The 13,915-nt window shown below is 47.0% G+C and overlaps 1 protein-coding gene across 1 annotated transcript in view; it reads right to left on the minus strand.

The window, feature by feature from the left end:
- Positions 1-2,183: 2,183 nt before the first annotated feature.
- The window catches only part of Spred1 (sprouty-related, EVH1 domain containing 1), a 32,354-nt gene continuing 20,622 nt past the window's right edge, over positions 2,184-13,915 (minus strand). Inside the window, exons 3-9 of the transcript XR_001174802.1 lie at positions 9,381-9,526; positions 7,800-7,934; positions 6,465-6,640; positions 5,504-5,584; positions 3,676-3,792; positions 3,172-3,253; positions 2,184-2,273 (exon numbers count right to left, since the gene is read on the minus strand). The gene's annotated coding sequence lies outside the window, so the exon portion shown is untranslated. The remainder of the gene's footprint in view (positions 2,274-3,171; positions 3,254-3,675; positions 3,793-5,503; positions 5,585-6,464; positions 6,641-7,799; positions 7,935-9,380; positions 9,527-13,915) is intronic.

Raw genomic sequence — 13,915 nt, forward strand, 5'->3', positions numbered from 1 at the left:
TCTTGTCTCTTTTGCCAAGGGGGCATTTCAGGGGGTGGAGGTTCGATCTCATTGGGCCGTCCGCCCCTGTCAGGCACCCTCCCCATCAGCACCTGCGGAAAGAAACGCTTTCTTTCAGTTTCCAACAGCTTGAAAGTTAAAATTTACATAATCCAACTGACACTGAAGCAATTGTTCCCATAGAGAAACAGAAGCCAGATATTTAACATTAAAGCACCAGACACGACGTGAACGAAGCCTGGAAATAAATGACAGAGTCCTCAGAGTGTGATGTTACTTTTAAACCATCTGGTAGGCTGTCTGAAACTCAAGGGCTTGTTAATTTTCTCTCATTTGTTTAAGTTCACCAAGTTCTGTAACAAAAGTAGTATATCCATCGCGCTAAGAAATTCTTTTCGACAGGACATTGTCGGTGCTCACTAACGAACCACATCCATCCACTGTACAAGGAGGACAGCCCTGGACGGCCCGCGCCCACGCCATGACGCCGGTCACCCAAAAAGGCTGCTCCCCCTCCGTGGACGTGGACGCCTCAGACACAAAGGTGGCAGAACTCACCAGAACCCCAGGCAGCCAGCCAAGGCATGGAAGGATTCCCACTCAACTATTCCTTCCCTCTGAGTATCTCATCATGTGCTTGCTTTGGCAGCACATATACTGACTGAGGATCTCAGGCTCAGACCGGGTAAAATCATGGTCACTATAATACTGTAACAACCTGAATCCTAAAATCCAAGATGGAAAATGCCCCCAAATCCAAAACTTGCCTCGAGGCATGGCTTCCCAAATGGGAAATTCCACAGCTGGCCTCCGTGTCAGTGCAGTGAAAGCACAGCACACTGGAATCGTGGTATAACATGTGCTATGTGCACAGAGTGGACATGAAACAAACAGTGTGCTTCAACATGGGTCCCATTCCCAAGATACTTCATTTGTGAATACATCAAGAAACAATCCAAAATCTGAAATACTTATGGTCCTAAACATTTCAGATAAGGGATACTCAACTTTATAAGGAAAATAAACATCTCCTTGGGAGGTGGAGATCAGAGGGTCACAGAGCGCAGAACAAGCACGATCCTGGCAAGATCCCATCCTAACCACTGGTGCAGTGAGTCATGACTAGAAGCCCAGCTACAGAATAGAAGGCAGTAGCCTAGGCCAGTTTGGGCAAAAAGCAAAGCTCTATCCCCCAAGTAACATAAGTACAAAGGACCAGGGGTGTGGCTTATGTGATAGAGGGCCTGTCTGGCAGATGTGAAGGCCTGAGTTCAATCTCCAGTCCCACAACCCAAAACAGAGAAAGAATTCATCTCCAGAACATGGCAGGGAAGAGCTGATGTTCCCAGGCCCGTGTAGCTGATCTCCTCAGTTAGACAGGGACTGAGAGAGGCTCTGAGGACTGACCTAGATACCTCAAAGAATCAGATGAATAACACAAACTGGGAGCCAGAACCTGACCCTGCAAGATGATATTTAGGTTCTAATCCAGTGCAAGACACCAGATAACTCTAGGGAAGAGAGACCACTCCCAGAGCAAGGTCAAACAAGCAAGGGACGCAGGGCTGCCCACCTCAGCAACACAAAAGCGATCACGAATCAAGGCACTCTGTCATAACCTGGTATGCTGAACTGAAACCCTTTGTAGCACTATGTAAGGATAATTTCCTTAAAAATATATTAAACAAAACAAAAACAAAATAGAAAAGCCTAACCATTCCAGAGCAGGAGATGAGGTAGACAGAGTGAGAAAAAAATATTATAAATGAGCTGTCTACTTGACTTTTGGCTTTTTTGCTACTGGCCTTCTACACTCATTACTGCTACTGCTAGGGACATGATCCAGAAATCAGCATCAGAAACCACAGCTCGGACACGGGAACCCAGGCTGGAGCTACTCGGAGCAGCCACTCTGCAACCATTCCTTTCAATCCTATGACCTCACCGCAGAATAGCCAACCACTCCGAGAAGCTACTGATAAAGATGGTCCTGAGTCCCTCCATGGCTCAGACACAACTGTGGTTTAAGTTATAAACACAGAAGCTCCAGTGTACACACGTACACACACACACACCCTTGCCTTACAGGCAAGAGGAGCACGGACCTTGTTGATGGGACATGCCGTCTTCTCCCGGCTGCGACCGCTGCTGGTCCGGATGATCTTGGACAGGTCCTCCCGAGCAGCCAGCAGGTGCGCCACGGTCACTGTTGTCTTGGGTGACAAGGCATACCGTTTAGGCTGGTAAATCCTCGCTATGTTATCTGTCTTCACCTACACAACCAAGATGAGAGTGAAAATGAACTAAGTGAATTTAAAGAGCAATAGCAATTCTAATCTTCAGGAAGAAGAAAACACCATGTAATGCACAAGCAAAGAGACGGAAGAGAGTAAAAGCAGCCAAATACCCAAGGACAATTTGTATGTAGAAGGAAAATACAGACCCAAAGATAATGATAATGACCACCAGTAAGACAGGGAAAAAAAACACAAAAGATTCTGTTCATATTAACAAAATGTAAACACAGCTAAAAAGTTTTACCAAAAACAAGTGCAGGTCTTTTAAAAGCATCCATCAATACCGGGAAAGGGAAAGCCTGACTAGAATGAATGGTGAACAGCACAGAGTTTCTAGGTGGACCCTGGAGAGAGTGTCCCCCTCTCGGCAACCCTGCTGGAATGGTCTGGGGAGGGTGGAAAATCTAAAGTTAATCCAGCAACGAAACATATTCTGGTGACTGAGACCGGCAGGTTCATCTGGGCATTGGCCAGCAGTGTAGAACCGCTTCCTGCGTGGTGGTCGCTCCAGGGTGCTGAGGACTTAGGTGTTAAAATGTCCCTTTCTGGTGATTTTTACTCAGGAGGCCCAGGATGGCGCTCCTTCACAGCCGGGAGGGGCTGGCCCCCGGGCACTGCCAGGCCGCGGTGCAGGGGGCAGGGAGGATGTAGAAGCTCTCCTGATCCTCAGATCTTCAGAGCTGGAAAGCCCTCGCTTCACCACCCCCTTCCTCCTGAATAATCCCACACAGCTCTCACTCAGGAAATATCAGTCAGGGCTCCCGAGGTACAGGAGTTGCCCAGCAAGCATGAGGCCCTCAGTGCAACTCCCCAGGACTAGGGGAAAAAAGAACTTCAAGAAAATCTGTTCAGAGCCAGGTGTGGTGATACATACGTGTGATTTCAGCTACAGGGGAGGCAGATACAGAAGGATCTCTAGTTCAAAGCCAGGCCAGGCAAAGTTAGCGAGATCCTATCTAAAAAATAAAAAAATAAAAAACAAAAGGGCAGGAGGACATAGCTCACGTGGTAGTGCTTGTCCAGCAAGTGCATGGTCCTAGGTTGGATCCCGAAAACTACCAAAACAACAACACGGAGAACCTTCCAGAGGTCTCTACACCGGTGCCCGCTCCTGTGGTGTGCTTTCACTCTACCCACTGGCTCACAGGCAGCCCCTTCCAATAAGGGTATTCTGGCCTAAACAAAACTGTCGAGGAAACACACACACACACACACACACACACACACACACACACACACACACACACACACACACACACACACACTGGCCTAAACAAAGGCTTTTTGCAAACAGGGCACAGTCCGGGGACAGCACGGTCAGGGGGCAGCCCAGGCAGCAGACCCAGGCACAACAGGACAGTGCAGGAAGCAGTCTCACCTTGGCCCGCTCCGACCACCCGAACGACTGCACCGTCACGTCCAATCGCTTCACTAGCATCCGCCGCCGGCATTCGTACTCACAGGAAAGGGCATCATTAATTCTCTCCAGCTTTTCCTAAATAAGTGGGACAAAAACCATACACTTTAGACTCACTGTGCACAGAACTTGAAAACTGCAGTAAGGCCTTCCTAGTGACTGAAGAGGCACCGCACTCAAGAGCCATTTTCTCACCCGACACTGTGTGGTCACTGACATAATAGACTTCCGGATGGAGTATGATATTCAGAAGGTATTAAACAAGTCCTTCAATCATTACCTTAAGTCTACTAACAACTGGCTAAGTAGCCTGCACCAGTAAGGAGAGAAAATGCCAATAACTTCTCAACATGTTGGCCTTTCCAAAGTAGCTCTGAAGACACACTGGACACCTATCCATTTATTAATTTGGTGACCATTCAGAATGGCCTATACCCTAAACTCAAACAATAACAAATGCTGGCGGGGATGCAGAGAAAGAGGACCCCTACTGTACTGCTGGTGGGAATGTAAACTAATACAACCACTTTGGAAAGCAGTCTGGAGGCTCCTCAGAAAACTAAACATAGACCTTCTATAGGATCCAGCCAAACCACTCCTAGACATCTACCCTGAGCAACAGGAACCAGGATACAAGGACACGTGCACCTCATGTTCATTGCAGCACTGTTCACAATAGCCAGGATATGGAAACAACACAGATGCCTCACTACAGAAGAATGGATCCATAAACTGTGGTTCCTATATACAATGGAATATTACACAGCCATTAGAACAAAATAATGGCATTCGCAGAGAAATGAATGGAACTAGTATAAATCATGTTGAGCAAAATAAGCCAAGAGCAGAAAGACCAACGGTACATGGTCTCCCTGATAGGCAGATATTAAATTCAAAATGCAACAAGCTATGACAAAGTAAACAGGATTCAAGAAACAAAGGACCTCTTCTTAACTGGTCGTATTGTTTTTAGATGACTTTAGTTCTCGACCCCACATGTGGTATATCCATGTGCACATCAGCGGGAAGCGAGGAGGGCACAGAACCAGAGGGAAACGGGTGAAAACCCAACAGAGGGGCCATCAGCTGCACTGGACATCGGTGAAAGTGAACTAAGCAACTCAAGAGCAGCGATGGGACAGAGGGAATGAGAGGGAAAGAGGGAACAGCTGACACTGAGCAAAAGGAAAGAAATGTACCTATCACCTGATTTGAAAGAAATAGCTGTAGTGTCAAGGTTTGTAGAGTTCACAAGCTTTATGGACCGTGATAATGACAATTCACCTTGTGAAGGTTAACATGTGTTTGTGACTTAGCTAAGAATCACTATCCCACAATACTGTGAAATTTATGTAATCACTTAATCTCAATAAAGACATTTAAAAAATAATTTGGAAGACAAGCTAGACTGTCACTCTAGGCCCGCCCTGTGGGGCCCGGCGGGGGCGGGAGTCGGGGACGCAGAGCTCTGCCCAGCTCTGCCCTGCTCCGCAGTGCTGTGGAGGTGCGGGAGGCAGGGAGGCAGGGAGGCGATCCTGCCAGCGGCAGAACTCTGAGGGTGAGGTGGGAACCCCTGGAGGGAGATGGCGGGTCCCCAACCTTTCCACCTCCCGCCCTCCACTGCATGGCCATCCTCACGATCACAGCTGCACGCGGTCACACACCATCAGCACATTGCTGCCTGCACCTGTCCCGTACAGTCAGCCTGCCTCTGGCATTTCACTGCAGTAGCAGCAGGCAAGGACAGTCGCATGCTCCATCAAATGCCCTGCGAGGCAGGGAGACTCACCGCTTGTTCTGGACTTAAGTCAGCTTTCAGAAGTGGTTTCCCCACATGATTTTTCTGCACTTTAGAAAGAACCTCCTTCACCTAAAAGTAAATATAAGAAGTTGTACAAATGTACATACTGAATTAAAGAGCAATCTTGCTCTTGTTCGATGTGTTGTTTGAAATGCTAGACAATAAGTAACCTGTGAAAGTAAAGTAGACCTTCACAGACAGATTCGAGGTAGTTCTAATACTCATTCCCTGAACAACACACAGTCACTCAACACCTGTGTCTGCTTCCTGCCACAGGAGACATACTGCAGTATCTGCTGATAAAAGGTTAGCTTGCCATCGACTCTGCAGGCAAACTACTTCATTCCGCATGCTGTACTGCAACTCTGGATACCAGAGCAATCGTAACACTGCAGTGATTTCTGCCCTGGTGAAGCCCAACGACACGTGCTCATTCTGATCTGATTCCTGAACATTAGCTACAGACAATTAGATCCCTCGCAGTCCAGAATGCAGCTCCAGTGAAGACGAGCTTCTGCTCTGGGTGTGGTGCGGGGGACGAGCCCAGGGCCTCGCACAAGCCAGGCAACCGCTCTGCCCGTGTGGACTCCCAGAAGGACAAACCTGTCTTACAATGCTGTGTGCATGATACATCCAAAGGGAAAGTGTTCACTTTTATTTAAACACTGATGTCTTTTTTTGGGGGGGGCGGGGGGTCCGGTCGTGGGGCCTGAACTCTGGGCCTGGGCACTGTCCTTCAGCTCTTCAGCTCAAGGCTAGCGCTCTACCACTTAAGCCACAGCACCACTTCTGGCTTGTTGCTTTTTGCTTATGTGGTGCTGAGGAATTGAACCCAGGGCCTCATGCATGCAAGGCAAGCGCTCTACCACTGCGCCACCTTCCCAGCCCCCACACTGATGTCTTATTATGGGGAATTGTGAGGAAAACAAAAGCAGAACAAATGCAATACCTTCAACTCCACCTGGCTCAGGAGATGCGGAAGATCGGTGGCAGACCAGGGCACGCCCAGGACATCGCACAGGGCCTCAACCTCCTTGTGGACATCGCTGCTCCGATCCAGCTGGGAAGTCTTGGGTTTCTTGTTCTGTAATATCTGCAAGGCTTGAAGCTCTGTACTTAAAAATACTATAAAAATGTTAAAAATGAATACTGTTAATACACGTATGACAAATTAAAAGCATTTTGCTGAAATAATTTACTTAAAGTAAGTGTCAACAATAGCAATTGCTGCAGAACACAGTAAACTTAACATGAAATGAGGAAAGACTGTCTGGGACCGAGCACAGGCTCTGTCACTGCCCCTGGGGATGGCTGGCGTTCTCACACTGGGAAGCTAGCGGCCAGCCCTGGCCCCGGAGGGCCAAGCCACTGAGCAGCAGACCAGCACCACTGTCCTCTACCTGCACAGGTCAGTCTAAAGATTAGTCTCAAAAAGATGAATGATGGAAGCCGAAATAAAACAATAAAATTAAGACTGAGCACCAGTGGCCCACGCCTGTAATCCTAGCTACACAGGAGGCTGAGATGTGAGGATCCTAGTTCAATGCCAGCCCAGGCAGGAAAGTCTGTGAGACTCTAATCTCCAAATAACTACCAGAAAACAGGAACTGGCACTCTGGTAGAGTTCTCACCTTGAGCAAAAGACCTCAGTGAGAGTCCAGGTCCTAAGTTCAAGCCCAACAACCACCCCCCCCCAAAAAAAATAAAAAAATATCAAGTGACCAGTCTGTAGAACTTAAAAAACAAAAAATTTTGCCGTGACTGTGCGAATATCGGCTCAACTTCACACTGAAAAACTTAGGAACCCTGAAGGCAAGAATTTTACCTTTTAAAAACTCCCAGTGCCTAAAGCAGTTTTTCTGATAGAAGAGCAGGTGATCAGAGTATGTTTTTGAGAAAACCACCCTTCAAAGGCTATGACTACAAACAAGATCTAATAATATGCTGCTATTAGCAGCCCACTTCTCAGAGAACTTGAAAGTCAGGCAGGACTTTGGAGGTGACCAACTTTATCCACACGGTCATACATGCTAAGAGATGAACTGGGTGAAGGAAAAATTATCAAAATACTACATAATCATAGGGCATCATCCTCCATACAAGTGTTAGAGGGTTCACTGGTAGAATCTAAACAAATCCTATATAAACGTTTCTAAGACAGCTTGATATTCTTAACTCAAAATATTAAGCATTTATATACACAAAATGGCTAATGTTTCAGTGATGAGCTGTATAAATTTCAGGAAAAGCCGTACATTTATAGGAGGCAGGGAAGAACACTCACACAGAAGTTTCAAACAGTCATCCTTCTTCTTTAAGCGGTCTTTGATGTCTCCAGATACAAGCACAGTGTACGGACAGGCCATTTCTTTTAAGAAACCACTAATCTCAAGCTGGAAGCTCTCTGGGTCATCTCTCCCTTTAGAAAGGAAAGCGCACACACATCAGTTAGTGACCACTTTCCATATAATCCAATTCTGTAAAGCCTAGCAATGGCTGATTTCAAGTTTCCTTCAATTCCAAGTTTCCACTTTCGCATTGCACCCTGAGCTGTATGACTGCGAAGCTCAGGCAGACACAGCCAAGTAATTTCCACATATAGAAAGCAACACCTTACAAGACTACAGACGTCAGCTTAAGATCATACACCACAATGAGATTGTAATTTTCTTTCTTTCTTTTTGGTGCTAGTACCAGGGAGAGAACTCAGGGCTTACTCTCATTCTCAGTGGCTCAGGACTCTGGTTCTCCAGGTCTCAGCCTCCTGAGTGGCTAGGATTGCAGGAGTGAGCCACAGGTGCTTGCAAGTACTTTATTTACAACTGAAATATTAAAATTATTACTAGGCTTCAATTATTAATTGGCTTCGGAGTAAATGATCCATTTCCACTGTATTTCTATATATTCAGACAATAAGTATAATGATCTAATTACGCCTCAAAGCTTAATTCATACTGTAAGCTATTTTTTGTTTTATTTTGTTTTTCAGGCCAGGCCTGAGGCTTGAAATCAGGGACTGGACACTGTCCCTGGGCTTCTTTTGCTCAAGGATAGCAAGGACAGCACTTGAGCCACAACGCCACTTCTGGCCTTTTCTGCTTAGTGGTACTGAGGAATTGAACCCAGGGCTTCATGCATGCTAGGCAAGCACTCTACCACTAAGCCATGTTCTCAGCCTCATAATGTAGTTATGTAGACACTTGTATCATATCTGGACCCAGACATTATACTTCAAGTGAACTGTTATATTCCACAAGGAAAAAAAAATCTAAAAGAACAGTTTTGGAAGGAAAAGCTATTTTGGTCCCTAGCAGGTACCCAACAGTTTAAGTTTTCATCATAGTATCTAAAATTCTATCAAAGATCTACAGATTTGCTACAAAGATGGTAGGTGATGAATTAACCAAGTGGTAAGAGCTGGTAAGAAGCTTTATAAAAGTATTCCTATAAGAACACAGGTCCTGAGTTAAAGGCTTGGGAAAATAGTTTAAATTAAGGACCACAGGTATGGAAAAAAATTCACAATGAGTCACATTCAGGACTGGAGGCGGAGCTCAGGGCTACAGGGGGTGTCCAGCATGCTAGCATGGAGGAGGTGGGGGAAGGTTACATCAAATGTAAAACAACCAATTCATTCTATCTTTTTCAAGAATAAAACTAAGATCAAGGCAGCAGATACAAGGTAATTGCTTAGAATTTTATGGCAAATCTAGGGATCCATGCTGGCTTTGTATAAAATGGAAGGAAAATTCTTAGCATCTCTCAGCGACATTCTTCTTCAGCTTATGCGTTTTTTCTCTGTGCAGTGGTCCTGTTACTGATGGAACTATAAAAGACAGAAGGAAGATAAAAACAATGACAATACCGGCTGACGTGATGCTTTCTTCCAAGTTGCACAAGGATTTGATCTGAGATCCTAGCCATACACAGAGCTCTGAAAACTCGGGTGAGGAGAGGCCGCCCTCAGCCGCCTTGCTAAGGGCTTGCTCTTCCAGCAGCGGTCCCTTGTACCTAGAAAGGAAATGACAGGCTCTGTAGAGAAGCAAAGTAAATCCCTCTAGTGCCCTCTTCCTGGAGTCTGTCAACACCGCCCTCGATTTCTAGACAGTTCTGTAAGCAGACATTTCTCCAAGAAACCTGTAATTGTGCCATGCCCACAGCCCTTTACAGTTTGTTAAAGAGACACAAATCAAGAATTCTGTGACTTTCAACTTCATTTTAGAAAAAGAAATGACTATTTTCTTTTAAAATGAAAATTCTAACGTCATCTGCACAATCCTATTACATAAAAACACATATGTAAATTACCCAGCTTCAGAAGTAAAGTCCAGCACTAACAACAAAATGGCTGAAAACAGATAATTTCTGGATCAATTAAACAACTTGTCCCTGAGGGTCGAATTCCTCAACTGAGATCAACAGCTGTGGATCAAGTTCAGATTTTTTAGACTTTTTTTTTCTCTCTCTCTTTTTATTTTTTGGTCTGTGGGGCCTGAACTCTGGGCTGGGCTCTGTCCCTAGCTCCTCAGCTCAAGGCTAGTGCTCTACCACTTAAGCCACAGTGCCACTTCTGGCTTTTTCTGCTTATGAGGTGCTGAGGAATCAAACCCAGGGCCTCATGCATGCAAGGCAAACACTCTACCACTGAGCCACCTTCCAAGCCCCTTTTTTTCCTCTATTGTTACCTCTTATCTCCAATAAACCACCAGAAAACGGAAGAAGTGCTGTGGCTCAAGTGGTAGAGCGCTCACCTTGAGCTGAAGAGCTGAGGGACAGCACCCAGGCCGAGTTCAAGCCCTGAGACTGACAAAAAAAAAAGTCTAATTTACAAATTAAAGTTCATTCACACAGACTTAGTCTGGGTCTTAATCCTACCTTACTACTTGTAGTCGGTCTCTGCCCTATAGGTAACGATACTTGGATGTTTGAAACTACTTTTCCATAATTACACACAACACTAATAACCACATGTTTTTCTTCACTATGATAAAAGCCTAGTACACACTATTTCTTGCTTAAACACATACAAGATTATACATCCACACATCTGCATTTACTAGGATCAGTATTTAGATATGATTCATTAGTATTCAAATATCTGAGGTGTTTTGCTCTTTGGCAAAGTGTTTCAGGAGGTGGGCTGGCTGGCTGGATAGACTTAATGGATACTTTTCTTACATACAATGGCACACAGTAAAGGCCATGTGCATTTCTTTTCTATGAATTCTCTAGCAGTACCTCGTAAGGAGTTTTTACAGATTCCCTCTCCTTCAGTAGCAGGAAAATACATCTGCAATTCATTTAACCATCACCCAAAGCTTGGTATGATCCTAATTCTGTAGAAGGGGAAGGCAAGTAACTGAGATGTAAACCCATGACCCCAACAGTCCACAGAACCTTTCCAGTACTCAGACACCCCCGGTGCTTAAACCTAGGTCAACACCAGTGCTGAGACTGAGCAGCAACTCTGCCCCAATGACCCAAGCACAGAAGGCAGTCCAGGGCTGGACCTAGCTCAGGGCAGCTTCCCCCTGCCAGGCTCTCCTACACCTCTCACTGGGATTGAATAGCAAACGTCTCATTTCCCTGTATCTGCTTTCTTTTCTGCAATAAAACAAGAACCACAAGTTTTTAGTCATAACAGTGACCAACATAAACTAATTGCTCACAGCAGACCAGTGCTAAGCACTCCTTAAAAATGCAAAAATAGGACTGGGAGGATGGCTCAGTGGTAGAGCGCTTGCCTTGCATGCATGAGGCCCTGGGTTCGAATCTTCAGCACCACATAAGCAGAAAAAAGCCAGAAGTGGCGCTGTGGCTCCAGTGGTAGAGTGCTAGCCTTGAGCTGAAGAGCTGAGGGACAGCGCCCAGGCCCAGAGTTCAGGCCCCATGACCAACCAAAAAAATAAAATAAAAAGCAAAAATACTCAGTCATTAGCATCTACTGGATGCTAATGTTAGGAAACCAAAGAATAGAGAGAAATAACTGGCCTAGGACTGCCACAATCTTGGCCAACCATTGGCTAGGTCTGGCCTGTCCCACGTGGTGATCTTAACCCCTACTGGACAGCACCATCTAAACACTGCACACACAGACATGTGTGCGGGCAAATATTCTGCTAATAATAATTTACCAAGCGCATGAGGCACTACATCTGACCTGTGCAGCGCTTTTTTTTTTTTTTTGTCAGTTGTGGGTCTTGAACTCTGGGCCTGGGCGCTGTCCCTCAGCTCTTCAGCTCAAGGCTAGTGCTCTATCACTTGAGCCACAGGGCCATTTCCGGTTTTCTGGTGGTTTATTGAGGAGTCTCACAGACTTTCCTGCCCAGGCTGGCTTTGAACCATGATCCTCAGATCTCAGCCTACTGGGTAGCTAGGATTACAGGCGTGAGCCACTGGTCCCCGGGCTGCACGGTGCTCCTTAAACATGAATCTCCCTGAGGGCCTTGTTAAAATGGACTGCCACTCAGCAGGGCTGGAACCAGATCCAAAGCTCTCCATTCCCACAGCCCGCACACTGCCCAGGCGCTGGCCAGGCCTCTGGCACGGAACGGCATGGCACATAGCACCAGAGGACTTTGCTGCCACCAAAACACCTGTCAATATGTCCCTCCCTTCCCATCTTCCCTCCACAGGCTTCCTGACAAGCAGTTAACACTAAGAGTCTCTCTGCGCTCCCTTTAACGACTAGTCAGGGCCCATCGCCTTCATTTCACGCCTGCTTTGATTTCCTATGAAATTACGCTGCTACTGAGGATAGTCCGGCTCCCGCGTGTTACACACTCTAACTGAATTAGGAAGTGATCCCCTGGCCTCTTACTGGAAATGTAGTTGTTGTTGACACTACTTTAACTTCTTTAGTCCAGGAGGTTATACGCAAGCTTCCTCACACGACTGGGCTGACTTGTTTTCTATGTTCAGCAGGCAGGAGATACGCAGCACACCTTTCCCCCCACCATTCACCAGCCTATTGCTCTCCTCACCCTCACCCACTCTGTCCATCCGTCAACGACTCTCCTATACCGTCCTTCTCTTCTCAGAAAGGCTGTCTACTGCCTCTAGCTTTGGCTGTTTTTTTCTTTAAGTCACAGGGCCAGACTTTCATCCTCTTCCTCTGGTTCAGCATCTAAGCCAAGCGTATCCAGTCATGGCCTGTCAGATCTGGGGTTCAGCTACGAATCTCTTAGGTATTCCCATCAATGCACCCGCCACTTGAGTGTTTTCCAAGTCCAGATGGATAACCTGTCTAAACCTGAGCTCTTGTTAGCAGCCCTGCTGCACCTGGCATCACAGATCGACTCCACTTCCCAAGCCACCGGTCAAGCATGCCACTCCCTGACCACGACCTACCGTGTGTCCCGCTGAGTTTCCTGGCCACTCAGTCAGGACTACTCCAATACATCAGGGCACCTGTCCCACTGATCCTCTGCGTTCTGTTTACTAGCTCCCAACACTCCCCCGCTCCCCCAGCCACCGTCCACTTTTTCCCATTCAGCACAGTCTCAGTGTGTCCAACTGCTGTTGGACATAAAGAATAAAACTGAAGACACAGGCTCCAGTCTCCACCAGGCTGTCCCTTGCACATCTTCTTCCTTCCTGTTCTAATACCTACTCCTTCCTCCTCTAGCTTGTGCTCTTCCTTCCTCACCCAGTCCCCTGCCGTTAGCTTCTATGGACTCAGGGTTGACCCCTCCCTGTTCTAACCCTTTTCTTTTTCCCTTGAAGCACTGAATGCCGCAGGGCAGGGAAGGGACCATGAGGACTCGTCGCTGCCTCCTCAGAACACTGTCCCATACCAACAGCGGCGCTCCAAACACAAAATCAACTTTCCAAAACAATGGCTCTCAACCGAGACCGCCAAGGTTCTGAAACTTTTCATGCCTGCACTGCCCCTCCGAAGAAGCTGACTCAGTCTGTGGGACACACCTGTCAAGAACCACTTTCACCAGCACCATCTGTGAGGGTGACCACAGGCAGACTACTGGCTGAGCTCAGCGTCCCACAAACCCGACTCTGGCACAGGGAGACACAAAGTCATCATCATAGGAGGCTGAGCCCCGCCCGCTCGCTACCAGCCACAGCGGCGCTGGATTGCTTTCCCAGGATTTGCTCCCCTCTACTTCAACTTCACATAACACACTAAAACCCCCTCACTGCCAGCCTGAAGGCCATCAGCACAACAAGAAGCAGTATTTACTATCTACACAGGCATCTGAGAAAAGAAAAGTGCAGAAATTTATACAGACTATAAACAAGTTCTTTCCCGTTTCATTGACCCGCTCCTCCCCGGGCCACTCCTCCCTCCTCCCGGGCCGCTCCTCCCTCCTCCCGGGCCGCTCCTCCCTCCTCCCGGGCCGCTCCTCCCGGGCCGCTCCTCCCCCCTCCCGGGCCGCTCCTCCC

This window comes from Dipodomys ordii, unplaced genomic scaffold (genome assembly GCF_000151885.1).
Source record: "Dipodomys ordii isolate 6190 unplaced genomic scaffold, Dord_2.0 Scaffold11, whole genome shotgun sequence".
Classification (NCBI taxonomy): domain Eukaryota; kingdom Metazoa; phylum Chordata; class Mammalia; order Rodentia; family Heteromyidae; genus Dipodomys; species Dipodomys ordii.